Source organism: Anser anser (genome assembly GCF_964211835.1).
Source record: "Anser anser genome assembly, chromosome: 4".
Classification (NCBI taxonomy): domain Eukaryota; kingdom Metazoa; phylum Chordata; class Aves; order Anseriformes; family Anatidae; genus Anser; species Anser anser.
Genome location: NC_139724.1, coordinates 58,792,449 through 58,808,177, shown reverse-complemented (window position 1 = coordinate 58,808,177; position 15,729 = coordinate 58,792,449). Strand labels below are relative to the sequence as shown.

The window sequence follows — 15,729 nt, the reverse complement described above, 5'->3', positions numbered from 1 at the left end:
AAGCCATTTTATGATTCCAATCATTCTATGACTCTGTGCTTTGACAGGAATAAACTAAATAAAATTCCTCTAACTAATAGTTGGTTTAGATGTTTCTTTAGCCTAACTGAGTGAATTTCATTTAATTTTCAAGGACTTTTAACTGCTGTCCCAGATGAGAATTCAAAAAACAGCTGCTATTGTGGAAGAGCCTGGAATGAAATGAGACATATTTCAGTTTATCAGGAAAGCAATACAAGTGGGGTATTTAAATATACAGCCTTATAGCACTACTGAAACCAATTGGCTATAATGTTTCTTAGCTGTATTTGAAATTAAACAAATTGGTAAATTAGAGCTGCAAAGAGCTGTACCCCAGAGATCTAAACTGCAGTACTAGCTCCCCATTCTTCATCCATTAGGTTAATGGCTTACTTGCCTCACTCATTTCTGCTGTTTGTGTTTATCTGTCTGTTCCTGTCAGAAACTGGAGAGAATATATGTTGCTATTTGCCAGCAAAATTAGACACTGTTCTGCATCCAAGCTGCAACAGTCAGTTGAATTTGACATGGAAGCAGCAGTGATGCATGCTGGATGCTGGGTTTGTGACAAGAAATAGGTGTAAAATAAGATTCAAGATTAAAGACGCAGAATTGGGAATGCTCTACAGTTTCACTGCAATGGTTTAGGTTTTCTTTTGCCATACATTTTAAAAATGGGTTTAAAATGAGTGATCTTATTTCCTCTGTTTCATTTCAGAACCATAACTTGTTGATAGTGAGACGTGTTACCTAAAGAATTCCAGTCATTCTGGTTATAGATTTTAGGTCAAAAAAGTTCTGAAGAATAACATGATTAACTTCTAATAGGCATGTGAACTGTTGCCCTTACTGAAAGAGTCCGATTTAATTGTACAACTTTAATGACTTCTACTGCTAATATTAAAAAGGGAGGGTTATCCTTAAGTGTAAGTAATCTCACGTCTGAAATGTCTGCCATAGATTTTTATGTCTTAAACCTAACAGGCAATACTTTCTGTCAAAATGACAACCGTTAAGTTTCCTGGTTACAGCAAAATTGTTATGAAAGACTATTAAGAACAGTCCTGCACTGATAGGGGCAAAAGTGCATGTTCTAATTTTCACCCATAGATAAATGATTTTGTAATGCTTTTATATGTTAAGGTTTCATCATTAACATTTCATTTTAGAGAATTCAGAGAATTTGGCTGCAGTATAAAACTATGTTTTCACCTTTCGTTGTTTTTATCTGGATTTCATATATCCTATGTATAAACCTTTTAAAGGTTTTTTTTTTATTTTATTTTTTCTTTCCTAAAGGCAAAATCCTAGTAAATAATCTTGGTTTTATTTCCTTGTAGTCTCAGCTGTAATGTGTAGTCTTCTTTGGACTCTGTTAGTCTAAGTTTCTTGGTCATCTTCTGCATCTTCTGGTGAGCCGAGGCTTAGGGAAACTCAGATCTTCCTACTTTAATAACCTACTAAACTGAACACTATAGGATGGGAAAGTTCGGAAAAAGAAAGATCAAGTTGTCAAAAAAATAAAAAGTAAAATTAAAAGAACTGTAAGAACTGACTTGGAGTATTCACAGTGAAACTGTCAATTTATGTATGAAAGCAGTAAAGCAAATCAATTCACTTAACAGACATACCAAATAACACTACAACAGGTTTTTATAAGGATGGTAATTGGCCAATATGCAGACATTTCTTAAATTCTGCTGATCAAAAACAATCTATCAAATAAGAAAGTCAGAGGTAAGAGGACAAAGCATTATTCTTATCACTCATGCAAATAATGATCAGCAGCTGAAACAGCAGCACAAGCAAATTAGTGATCAATAACTGTAACTAACTCCTCAGTTGCATGGACTTAATGTAGAACACAGCGTCATTGTTAGAAATCTACTAATGCTACAGGAGTTATGCTAAAGATAGTAGAATCCAGAACACACTGTATTATCCTGCATTGATGGAGGTAGGAATATCTATACCAATATCCTTCTGTAGGCAAATAATTTATCTGTGATCTGATGCATTACCATTTCATCACTAACTGAAGCAGAAAGTGAATTTAACTATTATTTTCAGTGAGAAGTCACAGTCTTTTAAAAAATGTCATAGGATTTTTCTAAGGCTGTGTGCCTTCTAAATTTGAATCTTATAAAAAGTATTTTTGTAGCAATGCCTACTAAACAAAAGGATTTTTTATGCATATAATAAACATAAACTTAAGACATTTCCATGCAGTATATTGTAAGTATGTCATATGTAATGCACAGGTTGGTGTAATCTGGAACTCTTTTTAAACATATACTAATGTTCATGAAGATGAGTTTAATTCTATAATTTGATACTCAAAATATTAAATGGAGAGCTACCACTTTGATTTTTTTCCTGAATACTTTGACTTATAGGTTAATTTAAGTAGCCATCATACAATCTGAATTCACTGCATATTAAAATATCAATTGAAACCTTTAATAGACTTCTGTCGCAACTAAACCATGATACAATGAAGTTTAGAAGCAAATAGCTTCATGGATACTGGGTTGGATTAAAGATTTTGTCTTAGAACTAGGGTTACATCTTGACCAATAAAACCAATTCAGTTTGGATTGAGAACAGGCAACATATTTACCTAGGATCAAGGTTGCAATTACATTTAGAGAAACAAGATGCTGTAGTACAAGGTTTAAATGTGAAACCAGTGCAAGCCTGTGCCTTAATGTCATTATTTAGATCTGAAGAAATCCCTGTCAAAAAGTTGAATGAATGTGAAGGAAGGAATACATGATGAAAACGATTTTATCAAGTATGTTATCTACACTCTTTAGCTGTTAAAAAATATCTGTGACTAACAGGATTTTTAATGTGAAACAGTATGTTCCTGAGATTGTTTAGGCATTTTCAGACTTAAAACTGCAACGGTTACAGCTAAAACTTACACCTCTAAGATTCCCTGCATCTTATACACTGCCAATCCTGGAGCCTCAGACTTTGCATATTTCTGCCAGTAGGAGACAGAAGAGAGTTTGATATTTATGGGGAAATATTAGGTGTGAGTTTTAAGGATATCTAGGAATGGAAAAAATTGTGTTAAGGCTATTGCAATGGGTAGTCATGTCAAAATAATTAACAAGGCAAATCATCATCTATGAAACTTGGCAGCTTTCAGGCCACTGACATATATTCTTGGCACATCATGTTTGCATATTCTCCTTCTGTTTGTTAAGAAATTGGTGTCTAAATAATATGGCATCTTGTCAGCAGATAAAGTTGGAGTGAGTTAAAATGAAAGTGAGAACTAAAGAATATGTTTATTAAGTTAAAAATGAGCTTAAAACTGATTGGAAATCACACAAGACACTCAAAATTGATTGTTCAATCAGTGAGCAGAAAATGGCAAGATCAAAATTTTATGACTGGCAATTTTATAGGTAACCATTTGCTCCTAGTTCAGAAAAACAGTAAAGACAAAACTTCTTATACTTGCTGATGTATAAGAACATCACATCAGGAAACACTGAAATGAGTTAAATTCAACAGGATTTTTGAACCAAACTGCCTTGACATCTAAGTGAGTTTAAATCAAAATATGTTATCATCAATGAGCTAAAATTGGGTCATACAAACAGAATGCAAACACTGAAGCACACTGATGAAACTTGGCAAGTTTCATCGATACAGACATTCTCTGCTAAGATCTATGCTAAATTTGACAATAGCTCTGTATTGTTGGATTTCTATTGTGAAAAGACAATCATAGTCTATGAGCAGTCATATGAATGATGGTAATCCATTCTGACCACAGTGGAAGTACAAAATGGTTGGCATAAATTTTGATAAATATCTAATAGAAAATTAGTGTACTTTCACTAGCAGATGATTTGAAGAGTACAGGACAGAATTTAAGTATTCTAGAAAAGTGCAAAAATTGTATGTATGCATGCTCCTAACAGGAATCAGAATTTTTATCCAGGTGTTACTCAAGTGTGTTCCTTAGGCTTTTCTCACATTAGATATGACTATATGGGTGAAATTCCATATCTACTATCTCAATTTCTTGACTGCCTACTGAATTGAAATAGAATCAATGAAATCATGAATTGCTGAGGTCGTCTTTTTCTGAGTGAAGAGGTAGGAGATACAACTAATAGAGGTTGAAACATGAGCAAAATTAATGACTCTTTTCAGTGTCTCATTCACTTGTGTATATGCCCAATAACGTAGAGATTCTCTGCACAATGAAAGAGACAATTTAAGGTCCCCTAAATCAGTTTAGAAACTGGTTTAAGCCAAGTCAGAATCAAATCCCAGCTGTGACAACGGAGTATGATAACTACCTAAAGAAGAACACAATAATTTATACAAAATGATGCTTTATTGTGCTACATGCAGCTTGTAATTCTATTTCAGGTCTTGTAAATTTCTGTCTATACAGTCTATATTTCTCAGTTTGGGTAGGCTATAGAAATCTCCTAGGCTTCCTCTCCACATCCATTTGTAATTGATTCTGGCTTTAGTATGGTATATATGTACAAAAAAGTTCTGTTAAAAATAGAAATCTATGCTTCTGATAGGCCAGATTCAGCACTGATGCTAAATCTGATTTGATCTACTCTCATGATAAAAGGCAGAATAATTTCCAAGATAAGTTGCTAGTAGTGTACTTGCTTCCTGAAAACAGAACAACAAAAAAGAAACCATGCACATTGAGCAATCCACTTCTGTATACTTTCCACCAATTACAGCTCTGGGTTGTAGCTAAAACTGAACTAATGTAGCAAACATCTCAATATCTACAATTAGTAGCTACAATTATGAGTATAATCTTACAAAGCTCTGCACGTATGTGTGTTCCTCATCTTTGGCAGATTAGACACCAGAGGTAGTTTTAAAGAACCAGCACAATGGATTTTGCTGCAAATTCTGTATTACGGCTTTAAGATACGGAAACTTGCTGAAACACTTCAGTGGAATATGGCTTAGAATTACTATCAAAGCTGCAGTGCCTGCCAAGAACTAATTAAAAAGAAGCTATCTTGGATAAACTGGATTTAAAAAACTTGTAGACATGGCATTCAAGTTAATTATCTCATCTACTTGTGATTTTAAAGGTACAGTAGTAGCTTATGTAGAATATAATATTTCCAAAATTTTGATACCTGGAGAACGCATAGTGTATCAAGATGGGTCAATATGAGAGCCACTGTGTCGAATGTACTTTCAATGGGGGAACTCATAGAAAATTTATCTAGATTTAGTACATCCCACTACTAGGCAACTATTAAGACAACAGCTATGAAGTTCAACAAGTCCAAGTGCAAGGTCCTGCAGGCAGGACCTTGGGGGCAATTCCAAACATCAATACAGACTGGATGAAAAGTACAGACTGTTAAGGACTTGGGGTACTGATGGATATAAAAATGAACATGATCTGGTAATGTGCACTTGCAGTCCAGAAAGCCAGTCATATTGAATGCAACAAAAGAAGCTTAGCCAGCAGGTTGATTTTCCCCCTCTACTCTGCTGTTGTGAGACCCCAACTGGAGTGCTGCCTTCAGGTCTGGGGACCCCAACATAAAAAATACACAGACACGTTAGAGTGGGTCCAGAGAAGGGCCACAAACATGATCAGGGAACTGGGACACCTATGAAGACAGGCTGAAAGAATTGCGTTTCTTTAGGGAAGAGAAGTCTCCAGGGACACTGTATCGCAGCCTTCCAGTACTTAAAGAAGGCCTACAGGAAAGATGGAGGGGGACTCATTGACAGGGGTGTAGTGGTAGGACAAAAGGTTTTAAACTAAAAGTTAGTGGATTTAGATTAAATATAAGGAAGAAATTCTTTACTATGAGGGTGGTAAGGCACTGGAACAGGTTGCCCAGAGAATATGGATGCCCCATCCCTGTATGTGTTCAAGGCCAGGTTGGATTGGACTTTCTGCAAACTGACCTAGTGGCTGACATCCCTGCCCATGGCAGGGGGTTTGGACTAGATGATTTTTACGGACGTATGTGGCAATGGTAGCAGGGGGACTGCAGGGGTGGCCTCTGTGAGAAAATCCCTGAATCTGCCCCATGTTAGGTAAGAGCCAGCTCCAGCTGGCTGAAAAAGGGACCTACCAATGGCCAGAGCTGAACCAATAAACAACATTGGTTGCACCTCTTTGAGAGCATATTTAAGCAAGGGAAAAAATAACTGCTGTGCAAGAGCGGCTGGGAGAGCAAGGAGTAAGAAACAGCCCTGCAGACCCGAAGGTCAGTGCAGAAGGAGGGCAGGAAGAGAAGGAAGTCAGTGCAGAAGGAGGGCCCCCGGACAGGCCCAGGCCGGAGCTGCAGCCCATGGACAGGAGCTCACACAGGAGCAGGGGGTCTAGGGGTGCTGCCACCTGTGGGGGACCCATGTTGGAGCACTTTGCTCCTGACCGATGGACCCCATGGTATGGACACATGTTGGGAGTAGTTCTTGAAGAACTGCTGCCTGTGGGAAACCCACACAGGATCAGTTTGGGAAGGACGGCATCCCGTGGGAGGGACCCCACGTGGAGCAGGGGAAGAGAGTGACTGTGAAGGAGCGGCAGAGACAAAGCATCAGGGACTAACTGCAGCCCTTATTCCCTGTTCTCCTGCGCTTCTTGGGGGGACAAGTTTGAGGGGGCGGAGGTGTTTTTAGTTTGCTTTTAGTTTCTCCCTGTTCTAGATTGTTAGTAATAGGCAATAAATTATTTTAATCTCCCTATGCTGAGTCTGTCGTGCCCGTGATGAGAATTGGTGAGTGATCTAATTGCCCTTATCTCAACCTTTGAACCCTTTTCATGGTATTTTCTCCCCCTTTCCCTTTGAGGAGGGTGAGTGGGAGAACAGTAGTGGTGGAGTTAACTGCCCAGCAGGGTAAACCAGCACTGTTCAACCCAAATCATTCTATGATTCTGTTATTCATGCTACCTCCGTATTCAGCATTGTGTATGAATTGTCCCCCTTTCTGCACCATGGAATATATATATAAATGGAAAATATCAGAGTGGTCATGGGGCGATATAGAATACACTGAACAAGAGGCTTATATCTAAAGCCAGTTTCGGATATGGTGACTTGTCTACAACCCATAAGGAGAAAATCAGTATATATCTCTTTCTCTGCCCTGTGTGGGGGCATAGTGTGGTATGTACAAAATTTTGCTCTGGTTCCCAAAAGAGTTCTTGGAAATAGTCTCCTTGATTTTATTTATTATTCATTTGTTCGTTGAATTACAATTTTACAGCACTGTTTTTTTCTTTAACACTATCCTGTATAGTGATTTTCTAAAGAACAAGATTGGCAGAAGAAAAGTTCAAAGTACTCAGAGGAAGACTGTCTTCCTGGCTACAACTAGGAAGTATGAATATCCAAAATGTGAGGAAATTTTGCTGTTTCAGCCTGCAGGTCTGCTTCTTTAGTGGAGCACTACCTGATAATGTAGATATAGTCTCAGTTTCCTAAACTCCTATTTCTCTGTGTGATTCATTTTCCCCTTGATAGCACAAATGGAGAGGAGAAAGGAGTATGTGACTGTAGTGCCATTTTCCAGTTACTGAACTCCTTAGCAGAAATCAGTAGCAGAACGAGAATCCTCAAGGAGCCACGAAAAACAGATGTGTCTTTGAACTCCAGCCTACACAGTGTGTATTGCCAAATCAATGTATAGATATTGTACTTACTCACTTAATCTTAAAGCTTTTTAACAAATTGCAGAGATCATTTTATCCTTCTAAAAGTCATTTCTTATTAATTTCAGTCAGTTTTGAATTATATCATAGGAGAAACAGAAATATCTACCTGTCCTTCTTTGTATCATAAAACCTCAGCCACTTTAAAAACATATTAAAACTCCGTTCCACTTGTGCAATGCATGCATTATTTCAATTTTTGAAGCAAACCATTCCTGCATTTTGAAAGTAAATGTTTCTTTCGGCATACTTTGAGCAGACAAGATAATTATTATTATTTTTTTCTCTCAGATCTTTGTGAATTTTGCATAATGCTACTGAAGTCAAACAAGGTAAAATTATGCTGAGGTCAGAATCAAAGTATAATGGTCAGATATATCTGCAAAGAACAAAGCCAATATGAGAGTTGTGTGAACTTTTACACTTGCCTCAAGATATTTTTGATCATCCTATTGTCTTCCTCCAAACTATGAATGTGTACAACAACCACAGGAACGGGCACACAAGAGATAGCCAAATGATTATTAACGAAACAAATATGAAAGCAAACAGGTAAATACACACATGCACACACACTGGTACAAAAACATGATTGTCCATCTTTGTGTTTTAATCTGGTTTTAAAAGGAGTTTGAGCCCTTAAAAGAGATTACAAGCATGTTTCTTTTCCTTCTGCATGGTGACATTTTATTATAGGCATACTGCAGTAGAATATGCAGCCTTTTCAGAAAAGGCTGAACATTGTCAGCCAGAGATACAAAACATAAAATTTGCTTTGACATCAGATAATGAGCTTCTGGCAAAATTGTGTCTTCTCCTTGAGGCTGTCTTTGCAAATCATTCACCTCAAAAAGAGCAATGTGCAGTATATCTAGATTCTGACCAGATTTTATGGATTAATAAAACAATTTTATTTGTGTTGTGTTCTGTTTCCTGTCTGTAGCTAAGTGACTGAGAATTAAATTGTACTGTCATGGATCACATTGGAAGTTTTATTCTTCATGGGGAACAGAGTTTGTTCCTACATATGCAAGTGGTTTTATTTAATCTTTGGATTAATACTCTGAGACAATTAATACATTTTTGAAAGAATGGGAAAATAACTCCACCTTATATCTGCATTTATAACTATCAAATGTGGATCTAGGACAAATGATTTGTCAAAGTATGAACAAAAATAATTACTAACTGCAATGCCCATCTGGCTCAGATAAGATGTCATGCCCAAAAGCTTAGTACTGAAAGAAAAGAGGAAAGAAACAAATCTGGAGGAGACATGATACTTCCCAGGTTTTCCTATTTGTGCTGAGCATGTGTGTGAGCATAATGTCCTTCACCCTCACCCTTGATAAGTATAGAATACTCCTGTATAGCCAACATTTTTATTGTGCACTTGCAGTAACTGTGCCTTTTTTCCCTACCAAAAGATTGTTGGTAGGTTTCTTCTGAGGAAAATATCTTAACCAATAACAATAACTGTGATCTAAATGAGACCTGCAGTTCTGGCATTTTTTTCTTTAGTGGATTGAACAAAAATATAAGAATGAGTTCTAGTAGTCAGGCATTGGAACGGGTTGCCCAGGGAGGTGGTGGCGTCACCGTCCCTGGAGGTGTTCAAGGAAAGGTTGGACCTGATGTTTAGGGACATGGTTTAGTCAGTGACATTTGTAGTAGGGTGATGGTTGGACCAGATGACCTTGAAGTTCTCTTCCAACCTTAATGATTCTGTGATTCTATGATTCTAAGTGCCACTGGAACAAATAATATTTTCATATGAAGTTATGAAGACCTCAAAAACTGCAAGAACTTAAAGGAAAGGTGCACCTTGCTTGTGTTTATAACACCAAATTCCGTCACAGGTGTCTGAATGTTCTGCTGCCATTATATTTTATGTATGTATCCATCTGTCTATCTATATCAAAACAAGATGTGCTTCCACATCTTGGACAGAATACATGATATTACCACAGTGTTTTTTTGTATGTTTGTTTGTTTGTTTAAGTTTTAAGACTCAGAATCAAACCACCTCCAGAGGAAGCCATACATTTTGGTAGTGAAATTTTGGTCCCCATTACTTGAGACCAAAGTAGTATTTATTTTAATATTAAGTCTAATGACTGTAGTGAACATAAAAAACATTTTTTCCCCCCTCAGGCACAAAGTTTTAAAAATATACAAAGTGACATAAATGTGTGCAGTGACTTTTTAAAAATATGTAGTGTCTTGTTAAGTATACACAGGTGCTGAGCAAAGCATTGTCAAACCCCTGAGGCTTCTATTCCATAATTAGTATTAATGTTTGATTATCTTTTACACAGAGTTCCTACTGTAGTTAGGGAATGGGTTTAGGATATAAAACATCTTTTTCTTTAATCAAATACTTTGGCAAGGTCATTAGAATAAACTATCAAAAGTGTCTTAGGAATATAAAAGCTTAGGTCATACTATAGAGTAGTGTTTATGTGATATAAAATGCAGCACTCCCATGTGGGAAGTAGGTATAAGATTGATCAAAATGCTTGTGAAAGCACACTGAGTTACTGTTAATATCCATATGTGCATTGTTGTTTTTTTCTTTTTTTTTTTTTTGCTTCTGGTCCTATGCACTTGTCATGTTAAAATCAAAGCCATAGTTTTCGGTCGCATAGGTATGGAGGTTTTTCCCTAACTCTCAATAACTTTAACTGAGTCTCACTTAATCTTTTTCAGGGTTTAGGGTTTCCTTTCAAAGCAGAAGCTCAGAAGCTGTCATCCTTTCTTCAGCAGGCCAGTTTACACAATCAGGATTTCAACTGAGAGTGCATGATAGAACCCTTGGTAAGCGTTTGGAACTTTTTCCAACTCTTTGCTTTTTAGTACTGAGTATGAGATGTCCTTACTGCTTTTTGGAAGCCACATCTGAAATACTCCAAAGTTTGAGCACATTGGATTTTCCTATCTGTTTCTTTGTCAAACGCTTACACTATGCCACTGAACCTGAGTATTACCTTTGACCCTAATGTATTATTATAGTGCTGTAGTCAACAAATGGTGATGTTGTGAAGCCTCATGCTAGCAGAGAGAGACACCAGTAGGTTTAAACTCTTTTGAATACGGATGTCTTTTCACCAACTAGGGACATACAATTGAGACCTTTTTTAAATAGAAGTTTTCTCAGAGGTCACTGATATTTATATTTTAAGTGGAAACTCGGAGCAATATTAAAGTGTTCAAACTCTCAGAGCTGTATGAGTGGTTTTAGTGTTCCTGCTGTGCATGACAAAAATGCTGACAGGGAACCCTCAGGCCACCTGCTAGGCATAGTAGCATTCACTATGTGCCACATTAAGGGCTGAATGGCAAGGTTGACACTGAGTTGCTCAATAAAATAGATCTTTCACATCCTGCAAGAAATGAAACCCTAGTGTTTCAGGACAAGCATCTATAACCGTCCAAGAGAGCACTGCAATATTTGTATTTTTAAAATGGGATTTCAGTCTTCTATCTCCTTCAGCCTCCAGCTAGCAATAACAGTAAGGAGTACTGACGAGTGAAATCCAAGAATTCAAACAGTATTGAGGTATTTGTTTGTTTTACTCCATATTTATAGTCACGTTACATGCCATAGATACAACATTTTGACATTACCTAAGCTTTGCATTTGAATGAAGTAGTAGCTGCTTGTTGCATTACAAGATTTCTATTACAAAGAACTGTTGCTTCATATTAGAAAAAGTCTGCAAACCTTATTTGATTTTAATTTATTTTAAATTGGAAAAAAAGAATGAACAAGAATTAAAAGAAAAAGAAAGGAAGAAAGGAGGGAAGGTGGGAAGGAAGGAGGGAAGGAAGGACGGAAGGAAGGAGGGACGGAAGGAAGGAAGGAAAGAAAAAGAAGGAAGGAAGGAAGGAAGGAAAGAGAAAGAAAGAAAGAAAGAAGAAAAGAAGGAAAAGAAAAGAAAAAAGAAAAGAGAAGAAAAGAGAAGAAAAGAAAAGAAAAGAAAAGAGGAAAGCAAAAAGGAAAGGAAAGGAAAGGAAAGAAAAGAAAAGAAAAGAAAAGAAAAGAAAAGAAAAGAAAAGAAAAGAAAAGAAAAGAAAAGAAAAGAAAAGAAAAGAAAAGAAAAGAAAAGAAAAGAAAAGAAAAGAAAAGAAAAGAAAAGAAAGGAAGAAAAGAAAGAAAAGAAAGAAAAAGGAAATCTCATCCTGTACTTAGGCTGCTCATCCTGACCACCAGGTCATTATTCTTTTGCCCTTGCAGAGAGCATTAGAATAGCAGCACAGCAGAAGTATATTTTCAAGAAGATCAGGCTGCAGACTGTGTTAAGAGTTGACTTTCCTATTGGAGTTAATAGTGAGTAATTCAGAATCTAGCCAGACTTGCACTAAGTAATTGTGCAATAATTGCCTGAGGTGACTTGGAAATTAAACATATATTCACATTTTAAATAAAAGGCACAGCATTGAAGAAGTTTCCAGGGTGGAATGTGGCTGCACTACATAGAAGTTCCCTAGGCCTCAACCTTAGATGTTAATCACACAAGGGGAATTTCGTGCGCGTACCCTAAGAGGAACAGCATGGAGTGTGGAGCAGGGCGAAGATGCTGTCGCCAGGCTCTGTGATAAGATGGGAACTTGTGCACACCAAAACTGATAAGATGCACTTTTGCTACTCTGAGCCAACGGCCTGACATTTTTTTGGAAAAAATGCTGTACTTTGGTGAACTTTGCTCATTATAATATCATTAAAATACCAAAACACACCTCCATCCCAAAGGCTACCCACCTCCATGTGCGACCATCCCTCACTGAACATGAGCTCTGAATTTCTCAGAGCCTATACCTTTAAACAGAAGCAAGAAAATTTTGCACCGATTGTAACCAAGATATGCACGACAAGAGTCACCCAAGCTCCCCCTAAAAGATAGAAAATAATATAAATTGGCTTAAGAGGGAGAGGTTATCATGGAAGATACCATTGTGAAGGATACATTCTGACTTCTGGGATAAGTTGACGGGCTGAGCCTCTCTTCCGCCCCATTGGGACGCCTTTGGGTAAGATTTGGACACTTGGTTATACCTAGTGCCTCCCTGGGAAAGTTGGAAATCTCTGTAGAGATTTTAACACATTTATAGCCAGTCTGTGTTACTCATGCTTTTGATATTTGTATGTGCTTTGCAGACAGTGAATTCATCACTGTCAATCCAAAGAACCTGTGTACCTGTTGCTTTAGTAAATTGCACTACATATTAAATCTAGCCGTGGTAGTTCTCATTGAACGCGACCAAACTCTTTAAGTGTGGCTGTGGTTGCTCATGGAGTGCGTCTAGATTGAGTGTGTATAAAGTTATTTGTGCATCTGTAATCATGATAGTTCAGTACCCTCAACACGACTGGACTTATAACGACAAATTGGGCATCACTCCTAATTACTTTAACCTTTAACACCACAGTAATATGTGCAGATCAATGGTGTAATGCTGTTGTAAACATTGTCGTAATGTCAGCCACTGAGTGCAATTTGTAATATTTCCTTTGAAAACTTGCTACTATCTAAAGCCGTTCAAATGAAAAGCAAATTGCATGTGAGAAACAACTGCTTGGTGGCCCTACTGCAATTGGAAGATGATATATATGGTGGTATATATATATATGGTGGGATGACAGGAAGAAAGGCAGCTGTGGAAAAAAAGCTTCAAATCTTTAAGGCTTCTTTTTCAGGGATAGCATTTGGCTAAACACTTTTCTCCCCTCCCCCCCCCCCCCCCCCATCATATTGTAATTTAACAAATTGACAGAAGAATATGAATCATTTTGATATTGTACATCTTTGTTTTCCATTTAACCCAATCAATTCCCTGTGTTACAGAACATCAAATCTGAAAGAAAATTTTCAGCTGTGAAAGATGATACACCGCATAGTGATGTCCATAGATGGACAATTAGAAAATGAAACTATGGTGAGGGATAAAAAATATATATACACACAGAACCCACTTTGCTGAAGCAGGAACCTTTAACATTACTTGTCAACATTATCCTTCCCTTTGGAAGATAGCTTAGGCACATCAAGCATGTACATTTTCACAGAAGCAAAGCATTTTCAATAGATAAAAGACAAAAAATGATAATGAAAAATGTTCTGTTTCTTCTAATATATTCGAAATCAAACACTATAGTACGATATGTTTTAGGTTAATTAGTTTAATCCATTTTTAATTAAGCTGATGTTTCCATGCCAACAAATGGTTTTTAAATTGTGGAAATCTTGGTGATTTAGAGTGTGAGTAAAAAATTAATTGCCTAAAACATTATTTTGTTGTAATTCTTTTAGCTAATATGTGAAGTGTCACATTTGTAGCACAAGTTCAGCTAATGGCCACAGTTCCAGTTTAGTGAGGGAATCATTTAGCTAAACCATGCTCATACGTCAATATTGTACCACAACAACAACTTCTCTAAAATTCCATCTTTAAATAGGCATGTGCTGGAAATGAGATATTCACTACTAACAGGTACTGCACATAGGTCCAGACAACTTAGACCTCTTATATATATATATATATATGCTGTATATATATATTTATATATATATGGATTGTTTACTACTATTTACTACTATTTACTATTTACTACTATTGTTTACTACTAGATAGTTTAGTAAGTTAGGATCAAATGTTGCATCAGTGGTTTTAGGCATAACTGTAGTGTGGAAGAGAAGGTGGTCTTGGTGGAAAATAAAGAAACCTTAAATAGATTTTGGGGATTTTCTTTCATTCTGAGTAACTCGGTTGTAAAATGTGTCACATGAACTGTGCAAATAGGATATAACTGGTATGACCAATGTGGAATACATTTATAAGTATAAAGGTAGTTTATCAGTTGAAATAAGGAACTCTGTGATTTCTTTGGGGAAAATACTTCCAGGCAGGTAAACTGGATGCCACAGCAACTCCCCATCATGCTGACAAGCAATATGTCTTACTTCCTTTCCCTTTCCTCCAACCCCCTCCCCATCTCTCCTTCCACTTTCCACTTTCTACTACTTTCTTTCTACTTTCTTTCCACTTTCCACTTTCCACTTTCCACTTTCCACTTTCCCTTCCCTTCCCTTCCCTTCCCTCCCCTTCCCTCCCCTTCCCTTCCCCTGAAATGAGTCTCTCTCTCTCTCTCTTTTTTTTTTTTCCTTTTGTGTTTATATTCACTGCTTATATTACTTATTTTTCCTACTAAAACATAATGCTGATATTTTTTATCTGACTTCTGAGCACTGTGAAAACGCTGTTACTTTTGGAAACTATCCACAAGAAAAGAAGTTTCAGATAATGCAATTGACATTAAGCAGTTATTAAAGGAAATACATAAAACAGCCTTGACACAGAGCTAGAGCCAGAGGCTGTGTTCTGCCAGGCCTGTGTCTCAGATCTCTAGGCTCTTTCATCCCCCTATTTTTCTCCTCCTGATCCCTTAAGTCTTGAAATATATCCCAAGATGGCACAGTTCAGAAGTCCAGGGGAGAATGCATCATGAATAGACTAAATCCTCTTCAAATATTTGAGAACTGTGGGTAAAAAATCTTTAAAGCTGACGATGGCACAGAATCCAGGTTTCTTACTTCTTGGTTCAGTGGTCTGATCTCTGATCCAATACATAAAAAGACAATGGAACAACCACCAATAGTATGAAGAGAAAAAGAGACACCCTTCTCCATTTACAAAAGGGAGAGGTTATGTATCCAACCTGAGAAGAGGATGTAATCCAAGTCTGACAATGACCTCTTCTTACAGCTTAGAATTGGGCTTATAGACCCTGAAAGTGTTCAAGGTCCATTCTCCTTTATTATTTTCTATTGACCAGTTCAAGATGGAATCTGTTGTAAATCTCTACTGTGCTGCTTAAAACTTCCATGTAATATGTTGGGGCCTTCAGGATACAGGATGCTTTATGTGGTTTCTGACACCATCATGTCAACACCTTTGTGGATCTGCCTCTGGAATATAAAATTGCTTAATAACAGTACCGTTTTTCTGTTTTCTGAATT

At 37.0% G+C, this 15,729-nt stretch overlaps 1 long non-coding RNA gene across 1 annotated transcript; it reads left to right on the top strand.

Moving 5' to 3' along the window:
- The first annotated feature begins 1,868 nt into the window (after window positions 1-1,868).
- On the top strand, window positions 1,869-13,188 carry LOC310899455. The gene is made up of 3 exons (XR_014584289.1): window positions 1,869-1,978; window positions 10,421-10,528; window positions 11,474-13,188. It is a non-coding gene; the product is annotated as an uncharacterized lncRNA (long non-coding RNA).
- Window positions 13,189-15,729: the final 2,541 nt, after the last annotated feature.